This window comes from Ovis canadensis, chromosome 8, assembly GCF_042477335.2.
Source record: "Ovis canadensis isolate MfBH-ARS-UI-01 breed Bighorn chromosome 8, ARS-UI_OviCan_v2, whole genome shotgun sequence".
NCBI classification, from domain to species: Eukaryota; Metazoa; Chordata; class Mammalia; order Artiodactyla; family Bovidae; genus Ovis; species Ovis canadensis.
This window is the reverse complement of record NC_091252.1, coordinates 86739323-86752556: the sequence shown is the minus strand read 5'-3', so window position 1 is coordinate 86752556 and position 13234 is coordinate 86739323.

Sequence of the window (13234 nt, the reverse complement as noted above, 5' to 3'; positions counted from 1 at the left end):
CCCCACGGAGGACATAGCTTCTACTGTCTCAACAAACTCAGTGTGACCTGGGACAGTGCAATTGAGGGAGCCTGCACCAGAATCTAATCTACACACTCTCCCTTCCTTGAGAAACTCTGCTACAAAAAAAAAAGTCAGCTGACCTAGACAGTGTGTAGTGTAGTGACATGGTTACTTTGCCTGAATTTCCATTCTACCGTGTGCTCATGTCTCATTTCATGACTGGTGATCAAGAGCGGATGGATTGGCCAGTCTGCAGACCACACTGTGAACATCTTTACTCTAGAGAACACATTTTCCCAAGACACACATATGAGTCTTTACTTCCAGCGCTGGTGCTGAATCTAATGATCCCCATCCTTGAATCCTTCTGCTTTAGTAACATTCTGCAAGTGTATTTGCAGGGTAAGTGAAATGAGGTGAAAGAGCACTTTCCAGGAAAGACTTCCCAGGACTGAGTGAGGCAACACCGTTTCTAATGATTCACACAAACAACCTGTCATCAAGCATTTCTATTAAGTACTTTTTTAACAAGTGTTATATCAAGTATTCACACTAAAGGCTTAAAATAGGACGTGCTTGGGACTTCCCTGGTGAAACACTGGTTACAGCTCTGCACTTCCACTACCAGGGACATGTTCAACCCCTGGTTGGGAAACTAAGATCCCACATGCCACGTGTCATGGCCAAAACAGAAACAGACTCACAGATTTAGAGAATGAACTTGTGGGTGCCAGGAGGAAGGATGGAGTGGAGTGGGGGAAAGGATAGTTAGGAAATTTGGAATGGACATGTACACATTGGTGCCCACCTGAAATTGTTATAACATTGTTAATCAGCTATACTCCAACACAAAATAAAACGTTTTTTTTTTTTTTTTAAAGAAGAACCTTATGGCTAAAAAAACAAAAACAATAGAGTGTGCCTATGTCTGCACCAAAATCTTATCTCAGTTCAAGTGTGAAGTTAGAGGAAAAAATTCAGAATGCTTTTAAACCTAACTGACCTCACCTATACACAGTCCATACTCACAAATAACTTTAACACCATCAAAGGATATTTAGTTTATATAGATCTAATGACCAGAGGACTGTATGATGCAGAAGTTTATATTTCTATGTGTGATCACTATGTTGATTCTTTATCTACATTATCCCATATAATCCACAGGATGAGTCACTTGATAAGAAACTCCACTGCTCCAGCCATTCCACTACATACAAGAATTGAAAGCAAGGTCTCAGAGAGATATTTGCACATTTATATTCACAGTACTATTTTTCACCATAGCCAAGAGATGGGAGCAACCCAACTGTCCATGGACAGAGGAATGGATAAACAATATAGCAGAGACACTAGAATATTATTCAACCCTAAAAAAGAGGGAAATTCTGACCCATGAATTTTGAAGACATCTGCTAAGTGGAAAAACATCCATTCACAAAAGGATAAACCTTGTATAAATCACATGTATGAGATCTAATGTAGCCAAATTCATAAAGATAGAAAATACACTGATTGTTCACTGGCTGGGGGAGGGGAAAAGGAGAGTTATTATCTAATGGGTGCAGAGTTCCAGTTTTGCAAGACAAAAAGAGTTCTGGATTGTGGTGGATAGTGGTGATGGTTACACAACAGAGAGAATGGACTTACACTGTTGAACAGTATGCTGAAAAAAAGCAAAGATGGTACATTTAATGTTGTGCACTGTGCTGTGCTCAGTCACTCAGTCGTGTCCGACTCTGCATGACCCCATGGACTGTCGCCCGGCAGGCTCCTCTGTGCATGGGGATTCTCCAGGCAAGAAGACTGGAGTGGGTTGCCATGCCCTCTTCCAGGGGATCTTCCCAACCCCAGATGGAATGCAGGTCTCCCGCATTGCAGGCAGATTCTCTATCATCTGAGCCACCAGGGAAGTCCTCAATGTTGTATATATTGTACCAAAAATATTTTAATTAAAAAAAATCTCCTCTGCCTTGAAGGAAAAGTGAAGAGCTTGTACAACAGTGCCTAAAGCACCATGAATGAGTGGAAACAGGTCCTTAAAGTGTAGTCCTGGATCCCCATCATCCACACCCCCAGAGGATTTGTTAGACATAAAAACTCTTGGGCCCTACTCCAGATCCACTGAACCAGAAGCTCTGGAGGTGGGTCCAGCAGTCAGTTTCAACAAGCACCCCAGGTGGCGCCGACCCTTGCTGAGGTCTGAGAACCACTGGACTCGAGAAAGGCTTGCTCCTCATGTTCCCGCGTTGCTGTTGTTTAGTCGCTCAGTTGTGTCTGACTCTTCTGTGACCCCATGAACTGTAGACCTTCAGGGTCCTGTGTCCATGGAATCCTCCAGGCAAGAATACTAGAGTGGGTTGCCATTTCCTTCTCCAGGGCATCTTCCAGACCCAGGGATCGAACCCGCATCTCCTGTTTGGTCTGTTTGGCAGACCTATTGTTTACCACTGTGCCACCATCAGTTCAGTTCAGTTCAGTCACTCAGTCATGTTCAACTCTTTGGATCCCATGGACTGTAGCACACCAGGCTTCCCTGTCCATCACCAACTCCCGGAGCTTACTCAAACTCATGTCCATTGAGTCAGTGATACCATCTAGCCATCTCATCCTCTGTCGTCCCCTTCTCCTGCCTTCAATCTTTCACAGTATCAGGGTCTTTCCCAATGAGTCAGCTCTTCCCATCAGATGGCCAAAGTATTGGAGTTTCAACTTCAGCATCAGTCCTTCCAGTGAATATTCAGGACTGATTTCCTTTAGGATTGACTGGTTGGAACTCCTTGCAGTCCAAGGGACTCTGAAGAGTCTTCTCCAACACCACAGTTCAAAAGCATCAATTCTTTGGCACTCAGCTTCCTTTATAGTCCAACTCTCACATCCATACAGGACTATTGGATAAATAACTTTGACTAGACAGACCTTTGTTGGCAAAGTAATGACTCTGCTATGGGAAGCCACAGCCCAGGGAATTATACTCAATATTCTCTAATATTGTATATGGAATAAGAATCTTAAAAGGATATGTGTGTGTCACACACACACATATATGAATCACTTTGCTGTACACTTGAAGGTAACACAACATTGTAAATCAACTATAATCTAAAAAGAACCACTGCAGCCATTCAGAGGAGAGCTAACCAAGGACTCGACTCTTGGGGAAGAAAACTGGGGGAGTAGGAGGAGGAAATGGTGGCATAAAGTTTGGAGGTGGTAGAAGTGAACAGGTCCAGATGTGGGGCTATTACAAAGCGGGAATCAGAAATGACATCCCTCCTTCTCCCAGCATAGTCCAGTCTGTACTTTGTCTCATTTTCTTGGGAAAAGACTTTGGGATTTCATGGACTTCATGTTATTTAACCCAATGAGCATGTAAGTGGAGAGACTTCTATAAAGAGCTCTCAGGGAAAAAGCTGAAATGACAACGCAGCACTCACAAAGCTGGGGATTGTTCCAGAACGTGATTCATCAAGTGAGACTGGCTCTGCCTCTTTCAAAACATGACTTCTGAGACTGGCGGATTTCCTGAGTGCTTCTTTTCTCACTCAAGCAATAGCCAAACAGTACTGCCCGGGTATGGGTTGGGGCCCACAGATGACAGATGACAGCAATTCCTCAACCTCTGTATTATATTATCTTTTGAAAACAATGCCTTTTTATGAAAGAGCTTAGCCACAAATGATGTGGTATCCATTCTAGACAAGAAGACGAAAACCCTGTGGTGATATTAGTCAGAAACAGTTTTTAATATAAAAAGGTTATGTTCCAGAACAACATTCCTTAGCATTTAGTGATACTGTATTTGCTTCCAGTAGAGATTCATTATTGCTTTTCTACACAATAAAAAAATTATCATCTGATGATGGAATTATCATTGCCATCTTATTTCTCCTCTAAGAAGAAATTACGAGGCAGAATGTTAACAAAACAAGGTGACTTGTAGGAGAGGCATTGATTGCTTGGCATTTAAGAGAATGTCTGGTGTGTTCCTTTCCTAGTGTGTGTATCAGTCACTCAGTCATATCCAACTCTTTGTAACTCCACTGACTGTAGCCTGCGAGGCTCCTCTGTCCATGGAATTCTCAAGGCAAGAATGCTGGACTGGGTTGCCATTCCCTTCTTGAGGGGATCTTTCTGATCCAGGGATTGAATCTGGGTCTCCTGCACTGCAGGCAGATTTTTTACTGTCTGAGCCAACAGGGCAGCCCTAAGGCAGCTGTAACAAAGCCCTGCAAACTAGGTGACTTGAAAGAACAAAAATGTGTTGTCTCTCAGTTCTGGAGGTCAGAAGTCTGAACTCAAGGGGTCAGCAGGGTGGGGTTCCTAAGGAAGTCTCCAGGGCTGATCAGGGCTTTCTTTTTAGTTCTGGTGGAAGCCAGCAAGCCTTGATGCTCCTCGGCTGGTAGAAATATCACTCCAGTCCTGCCTGTGGAGTCACATGGCGTTCTCCCAGTGTATCTTCACTTCCCCTTCCCTTTGTAAATCTGTGTCTGTACGTGTCTCCTTTTCTTATCAGGATACCAATCATTTTATACCCTATGACCTCATCCTAACTTGACTACACCTGCAAAGACAGTGTGTCCTGGGGGACATCAGCATATCCCTTTGGGGCACCACTCAACCCATAACACCTGGTAAAATGGTGAAGATACTTCCTCCTCTTCTGGTGAGGGTAAGTTCATTGTGAAACATTAGTCACCTCATGGTGAGTCTCCAGGTTTTTAGCCCATCTGATTGTAAAGTGGGCAGAGCAGGAGAAATTGCACTCATTTCTCTCTAAGGCAACCACCCCGTCCGTAATCAATGACTCATCTGCCCAGGTGGGAGGCTGAGATTGCTCAACACAAATGTTGGAAGACCAGAAACCTCTTTTTTTCATATGTCTAGACTCTGGAAAGTCTAGAGGTCCAAAGGTTATATCTTTTAATTTTCCTTATATTTAAGTTTTTGATTAGATATTAATGTTGATTACTTTAGCTAGCAACAGCTGGTCAAGTTTTTCTCCCATTACGTCACTCTGACTTCCACTTCTACCCCTCTCTGTCCACTGGGAGAACCAGGGTGGGAGAGGACCGGAGCTCTTCTTCTGATTCCATGGGCTCCATCCCATAATCCAGGATGGTCTCCCTATCTTAGTATTTCCTTGAAATATTAGCATAAAAGAATATTTCTGCAGACCAAGAAAGGCATTCAGTGCTTTTCTGCAACACAGTGACTTAAAATCTCTTTCATATTGCAGGCTAGGCATCACTGTTTCTCTATTCTTTAATAGATGAAGTGAGTTACTATACTCTTGTTTTACGAATGATTCATCTAAACTAAGCCTAATGCCTATTGCATAATATTCTAATTGCAAAATATACTTTTTTTTAGTGGTGGTAAAATATGCAAAACACAAACTTCCCCATTTTAGCCATTTTTAAGTGAACAGTTCGAAGGTGTGAAGGACATTCATGGTGTTGTGTGACCATTCCCACCTCCCATCTACAGAATGGTTTTTTACCATCCCAGTCCAGAAGTCTGTTAAACATCAAACATTAAAAATATCCATTAAAACATTAATTCCCTCTTCCCTCCTGCCTTAGTCCCTGGCAACCAACATACTATTTTCTATCTCTACAGAGTTGACTACTCTGAGTACTTCACATAACTGGAATTATATTTGTCCTTTCATGTCTGGTTTATTTCACAGCTCAACACTGTGGCTAATGTCAGAATTCCTTTGCTTTTTAAATCCAGATGATATTTCACGGAGTGTATACACTGCATTTATTCACTTACCTGTTGATGGATCTGTTGCTTCTACATTTTGGGTACTGTGAATAATCCTGCTATGGACATTGCTGTACCGTGCTATTCTTTTTAACCCTATTAATGCATAGTTCATTGAGAAATGGACTGTAAAATTGGCTGCCCAGAACACATCGGGCTGATTCTTAAGGAAACACTATATGATACAAATTTCTGGAATTTTTTTTTCCTCCTAGTTAGCAATGTGTGTGTGTGCTCAGTCCTGTCCAACTTTTTGCAGCCCCATGGACTGTACTCTGCCAGGCTCCTCTGCTCATGGAATTTTCCAGGCAAAAATACAGAAGTGGGGTGCCATTTCCTATTCCAGGGATCTTTTTGACCCAGGGATAGAACCCTCATCTCTTGTGTCTCCTGCATTGGCAGGCAGACTCTTTACCACTAGCACCACCATAACAGCAACACTTAAATTCTTGTATTTCAATTTTTAAATGCTTCTCTAAAAAAATTTGTTTATTAAATAAATAGTGGCACAGATTCTTTAGAGAAAAAAGAACACAACACACACAGCAAATGTAAATAAGGAAAACACAATTTAACAAAATTAGAACTAAGGTTGTATCTCAAATAATTACAAAGGGACATTTTAAATTACAACAAACTTCATACGATTCAGTGTGGATACCTTTTAAACCTCAATAAAATCAGCAATTTCCAGGGGAAAAACAAGCAAAATTCTCAAACGGACTAAAAAACATCAGTTACTATGATAAAAATTAAAAACATTGTCAAAGAATGTTATGTTCAAAAAAAGATGTGTCCTACCTCAGATGGTGACTTTTTCAAACACTCAAAGAACAATATTACCCAGGCTAAATAAAAAACCTCAGAGTATATGTAAATCTTCCCAATTTATTGAGCAAAAATAGGAATAATTCTACTAACAAAGCTCAACAGAGATAGCAGACCAAAAACAAAACAAAAACAATCACACTTATAAATCCCACTTGTAAATTTTACAGAAAGAATCAGCAATTTAAATTAATCAATATATTTTAAACATATCTTCACTAAATACATTCCAATAAGATTTATCCAAGCAGTACAGAATAATTAAATATGAAGAAATCTAAATATATCATATTACAAAAATTGGTTAAATTTTAAAATTATGCAATAATCTTCAAAAATTTCCAAAAGCTATCTGATATTCTTTAATACCCAGTCTGACTTTTAGAAACTTCTTTAGAAGCCCTAAAATTTTATTTAACATGATTTTAAAAAGTTCACCTTAAACTGAATCAACAATATTCTTAATGATAAACACTAGAGGCAATATGATTAAAATCAAAAATCAAAATTTAAAAAAGAAGGAAAGACAGAGAGAGAGGGAAAGCTAGAAAAAAGAGCTTACTCTTGAGCATTCTTATTCCGGAAACTCTGGTCAAGATATTAAGAATGAAACTGTTAACAGACCTTCTAGATCATCACAACATGGGTGCCACATTCTTCAGCTGCATTTTACCAATAATAAAACTAATATTTTTGTTCCCATTTATCTATCTCCTGAGTCTATCTCTGAACTCCAAGTAGCAGAGAGAGTGGTGATTAATTATTAATTCATTACACTCAAACCCCAACCTTAGGCATTTTTTTTTTTCTTCCAGTTTTCAGTTCAGTTCAGTCGCTCACTTGCATCTCACTCTTTATGACCCAGTGGACTGCAGCACACCAGGCTTCCCTGTCCACCACCAACTCCCGGAGCTTGCTCAAACTCATGTCCATCGAGTCAGTGATGCCATCCGACCATCTCATCCTCTGTCATCCCCTTCTCTTCCTGCCTTCAATCTTTCCCAGCATCAGGGTCTTTTCAGTGAATCAGTTCTTCTCATCAGCTGGCCAAAGTATTGGAGCTTCAGCTTCAGCATCAGTCCTTCCAAAGAATATTCAGGATTGTATCGTTTTTTTTAGGTTCCACGTATAAGTGATTATCATTTGATATCTGTGTAGAGACAGGGAACTCTTACCCAACACTCTGTAATTACCTATATGGGACAAAAAAAATCTGAAAAAGAATGGATGTATGTATATACATAACTGAATCACTTTGCTGTGCATCTGAAACTAAAATAATATTATAAATCAACTATAATCCAAGATAAAAATTAAATTTAAGAAAGAAAATAAAAAAGCCTTCATGAGGTGGGGGGAATGCAAACCTGACCACAAGGTGGCAGGCGTGCGCTTAGACAGAGTCTCGCGGTCAACTGAGAACAATGCCTGGGTTTGGCAGGGCCAGGCCCTAAGTGCGGACTTCTCAAAACGCAGGAGCACGTCCTCTCCTGGGCATGCCATGGTCTCTGGGAAATGGAGGAACAATGGTGTCAGAACCTGGAAGGCAAGAGAGCAGTGCTGGGGGTCATATTCGGGGTGAACTGGAGAACACGAGCGAGACTTCCGCAGGGCTGAGGGCATCATTTCACGTCTGTTTCCCAGGGCACAGGTTCCATCGTATCCTCTTCAGTCTAAACGTGCTCTGGACACTTAGCGGGGAAATCGTGGATTCCGTATCCTCCCCTCTTTTGAGTTAAATTGTGTTCCCCCAAAAGGTATGCTTAAGTCCTGACCCCAGTGCCTCGGGATGGGACTTTATTTTGAAATAGAGTCACTGCAGATGTAATGAAGTAAAGTAAGATGAAGTCGTACTGCAGGAGTGAAAAGTGAAAGTCGCTCAGTTGAGTCCGAATCTTTGCAACCCCGTGGTCTATACAGTGTGTCTAAGGCCAGAATACTGGAGTGGGTAGCCATTCCCTTCTCCGGGGGTTCTTCCCAACCCAGGGATCGAACCCAGGTCTCCTGCACTGTAGGCAGATTCTTTACAGTCTGAACCACTAGGGAAGGGTTGGCTCCAAATCCAACATGGCTGCTGCTGCTGCTAAGTCACGTCAGTCGTGTCCGACTCTGTGTGACCTTATAGACGGCAGCTCACCAGGCTATCCCGTCCCTGGGATTCTCCAGGCAAGTGGGTTGCCATTTCCTTCTCCAGTGCAGGAAAGTGAAAAGTGAAAGTGAAGCCTCTCAGTCGTGTCCGACTCTTCGCGACCCCATGGACTGTAGCCTACCAGGCTCCTCTGTCCATGGGAACATGGCTGGTGTCCTTATTAAAGCAAGGGAGACTTAGATGCACAGGAAGACAGCCACGTGATGATGGAGGCAGAGATTAGCGTGCTGTGTCTGCAAGTTAAGGAACACCACAGGTTGCTGGCAAACACCAGAAACCAGACGAGATAGGAGGGAATTTCCCCTTCAGATTGCAGAGGAAGTATGACTCTGCCCACCCCTTGATTTCAGACTTCTTGCCTTCTCACTCCAGACTAGAAATCAGTTGTTTTAAGCCACCCAATTTGTGGTACTTTGTTACAACAGCCCTAGGAAAGGAGGTGCTAAAGAATCCACCTGCCAGTCAGGAGATGCGGGTTTAATCCCTGGTGGGGAAGATCCCCTGGAGACAGAAATGGCAACCCACCCCGTTATTCTTGCCTGGGAAATCCCATGGACAGCAGAGCCTGGAGAGCTACAGTCCGTGGGGTCGCAGAGTCGAACACAACCACCACCACCTAGAAAACCACTTAAAAGACACTCTTCTAAGAAAAACATGTTCTAATCCCAATCTTTATCTTCTTTTTAGCCTGGATACTTTATTTGCTGTACCGTTTATGTCATTCTACACGCAAGAGTCTGACCAGGAAGGAAGAGGTTAAATGCTCGGATCAAATTTCAGAGAAAACTCCGGAAGGAAGGCTCTGGGTTTGCATTCCCAGCATCAGACCAAACTTCCCCACCATTTCAAGGTTCACTTGGCAGTAATGGTTTCTTCCCTCCTCCCTTGTTGCATGCCAGGGAGGCTACCCACCCCCATCTGCCTGTTGGCAAAAAAGACCTCAGCAGAGAAGGCCCTCAGTGGATGCTATCTGTGTTTTCACCTCACACCCTCAATCTGGGTGGGAAGAAGGGCAGGAGAGAGGGCTTGTCTCTTTTCTGGAGAGTGTATCCGTGTGAATGGCAGCAGAATGAGAGCCAGAAAACATAACCCTCAATCCCAGTGGAATAAAATTAAATCAGAGGTTAAAGTGTTTCAACAAGAATGATAGCATTGAACTGTCGTTTAACTAAGATGCTTCCGGCTCATCCCGCCATCTGTTTAATAGATCGTCGACATCAATTACCACTGCTCTGCAGTAAAACAAGGAATAACAGAGCGATGCTAAAAGCAGGATGGCCCCAGGAGAGGAGGCAAGCATTGCTGAGCAGAAGTGTGGTACCAGGGGCTCCCGGGGGGGAATGGTGGTGGCTGCCTCGCCCAAACAAATCCATTTCCTCTCCAGGACTTGAGGTGGCGCTTATATGATGATGAACTTACTTCTTTGCTGGTTTCTTCTTTGGGGTCGGGGTCAGTGTGTGTGGAGGTGTTACCATAGTTACCAAAGAACTCAAGACACTGTTCAGAAAACTGAATCTCCTGACAGGGAGAAGGTGAGTTTTCAGGTCAAAAACACCAGCAGGAATGTTACTGAAGGAAATGTGGAGACGACTACAGGGAGAAATGCAAAATCCAAAGTAACCACAACACCCGAATTCAAACTCTGTTATGCCCTCTTACTGCTCACACTCTAAAATGACAGTCTTCCTAAGACACAATTACAGGCTAAGTTAATAATCGTGGTTCTACAGAATATCTCAGAGTTTCCTACCTTACTGTAATTAGACAGGCAGCTGGCCAGCAGCTCATGGCGAAGCCAGAGCTTAATTTTGGATTTAGGCAGCACAAATTGCTTAAGGAGGTTTGGAGCTACTGAGGGATTTTGCTGTTTCCCCAGTGATTTTTCAGCCTCTCTGTACTTAGAGGAAAGAATTGAAGTCTCACTGGAAAGTATTATCCTGTGCCCCTCATTTCCACTTCTGAGAACGACTTCATGGAGGTCAATGGGAGGGAAAAGGTGGATGGCCCCACTTCCCGCCAGACAACATCAAAGAATCTCAGGGATCCCCCAGTTGACCCCAGCCTCTTGCTTTCTCGTTGACAAGTGGCTCACAAGGGTTGCACCAACTAGATACCTGCAGATCTAAAACATTAATCAGATGTCTTGAATATTCTCCCCACCCAGCCTGGAGTTCTATTCCTGTTCAACCACTGACAGAGTGTTTGACCTTAGACAAGTCACTCAATCTCTCCAATCCTCTTTATCTTGTCTATAAAATGAGGACCACAAACCCTTTTCTTTCTGCCTCAGAGGTGGTTGTGAAACTCAAGTGAAATGTGTAAAGAAAGTGCCTGCAATTGGCAGACATATTTACAAAGGGAAGATATTCTAGGACTTCCCCTCTACAGGCGGGACTTCCGTCTGCTGACATGAATGACAAGGAGGACAGGTCCCCAAGTCTGTCAGGAAGATGCCAACAAAAATACACCATGCGCTTGGGACTTGACAATTTTTACTTAGTGTGCAGATTTTGACATGGGTTAGGAGTACCAGACTGCTGGGACAGCAGACACGCCAGAATAAGTTCCAGCAGATTAAAAAGAAATATGGCACTACTTACTCTTTCCCACTTCCTTCAGGCTCTGGGGGCTCTTCCTGTCAGCCACGACTGCTCACCAGCACATACCAAAAGATAAAAGAGAAAGTGCCAGGAGCACATAGGGGCATCTCCTGCCTCATTGTTCCCATTGCTTACCCTTTAGCCAGGCTTGCATCTTAATGTAAAATGGAATCACAAGGACAGTTCTTGTAAGTTATTAACCACCTGCCTTCTAATAAGATCTTCCCTCATAGCTCAGTTGGTAAAAAAAATCCACCTGCAATGCAGGAGACCCTGGTTTGATTCCTGGGTTGGGAAGATTCGCTGGAGAAGGGATAGGCTACCCACTCCAGTATTCTTGGGCTTCCCTTGTGGCTCAGCTGGTAAAGAATCCGTCTGCAATGTGAGAGACCTGGGTTGAATCCCTGGGTTGGAAAGATCCCCTGGAGAAGGGAATGGCTACCCACTCCCGTATTCTGGCCTGGAGAATTCCATGGACTGTATAGTCCATGTGGTCACAAGGAGTCAGACATGACTGAATGACTTTCACTAAATAAATAAAAATAAGCTGAGAGGAGATACTCCATGTTCAAGGTCAGGAGGGGCGACCTCATCCAGGGTAAGGAGCAGTGGCTGCGCTTTGCTGGAACAGCCGTGAAGAGATACCCCATGACCAAGGTAAGAGAAACCCAAGTAAGATGGTAGGTGTTGAGTGAGGGCATCAGAGGGCAGACACACTGAAACCATAATTACAGAAAACTAGTCAATCTGATCACATGGACCACAGCCTTGTCTAACTCAATGAAACTTAGCCATGCCTGTGGGGGCCACCCAAGATGGACGGGTCACGGTGGAGAGGTCTGACAGAATGTGGTCCACTGGAGAAGGGAATGGCAAACCACTACAGTATTCTTGCCTTGAGAACCCCATGAACAGTATGAAAAGGCAAAATGATAGGATACTGAAAGAGGAACTCCCCAGGTTGGCAAGTGCCCAATATACTACTGGAGATCAGTGGAGAAATAACTCCAGAAATAATGAAGGGGTGGAGCCAAAGCAGAAACAATACCCAGTTGTGGATGTGACTGGTGATAGAAGCAAGGTCCGATGCTGTAAAGAGCAATATTGCATAGGAACCTGGAATGTTAGGTCCATGAATCAAGGCAAATTGAAAATGGTCAAACAGGAGGTAGCAAGAGTGATCATCAACATTCTAGGAATCAGCGAACTAACATGGACTGGAATGGGTGAATTTAACTCAGATGACCATTATATCTACTACTGTGGGCAGGAATCCCTTAGGAGAAATGGAGTAGCCATCATGGTCAACAAAAGAGTCCAAAATGCAGTACTTGGATGTAATATCAAAAATGACAGAATGATCTCTGTTCATTTCCAAGGCAAACCATTCAATATCATGGTAATCCAAGCCTATGCCCCAACCAGTAATGCTGAGAAGCAGAAGGTGAATGGTTCTATGAAGACCTACAAGACCTTTTAGAACTAACACCCAAAAAAGATGTCCTTTTCATTATGGGGGACAAAAGTAGGAAGTCATTATGGGAATGCATTTCATTATGGGAATGCAAAAGTAGGAAGTCAAGAAACACCTGGAGTAACAGGCAAATTTGGCCTTGGAGTATGGAATGAAGCAGGGCAAACGCTAATAGAGTTTTGCCAAGAGAACACACTGGTCAAAGCAAACACCCTTTTCCAACAACACAAGACAAGACTCTATACATGGACATCACAGATGGTCAGCACCAAAATCAGATTGATTATATTCTTTGTAGCCAAAGATGGAGAAGCTCTATACAGGCAGCAAAAACAAGACTGGGAGCTGACTGTGGCTCAGATCATGAACTCCTTATTACCAAATTCAGACTTAAATTGAAGAAAGTAG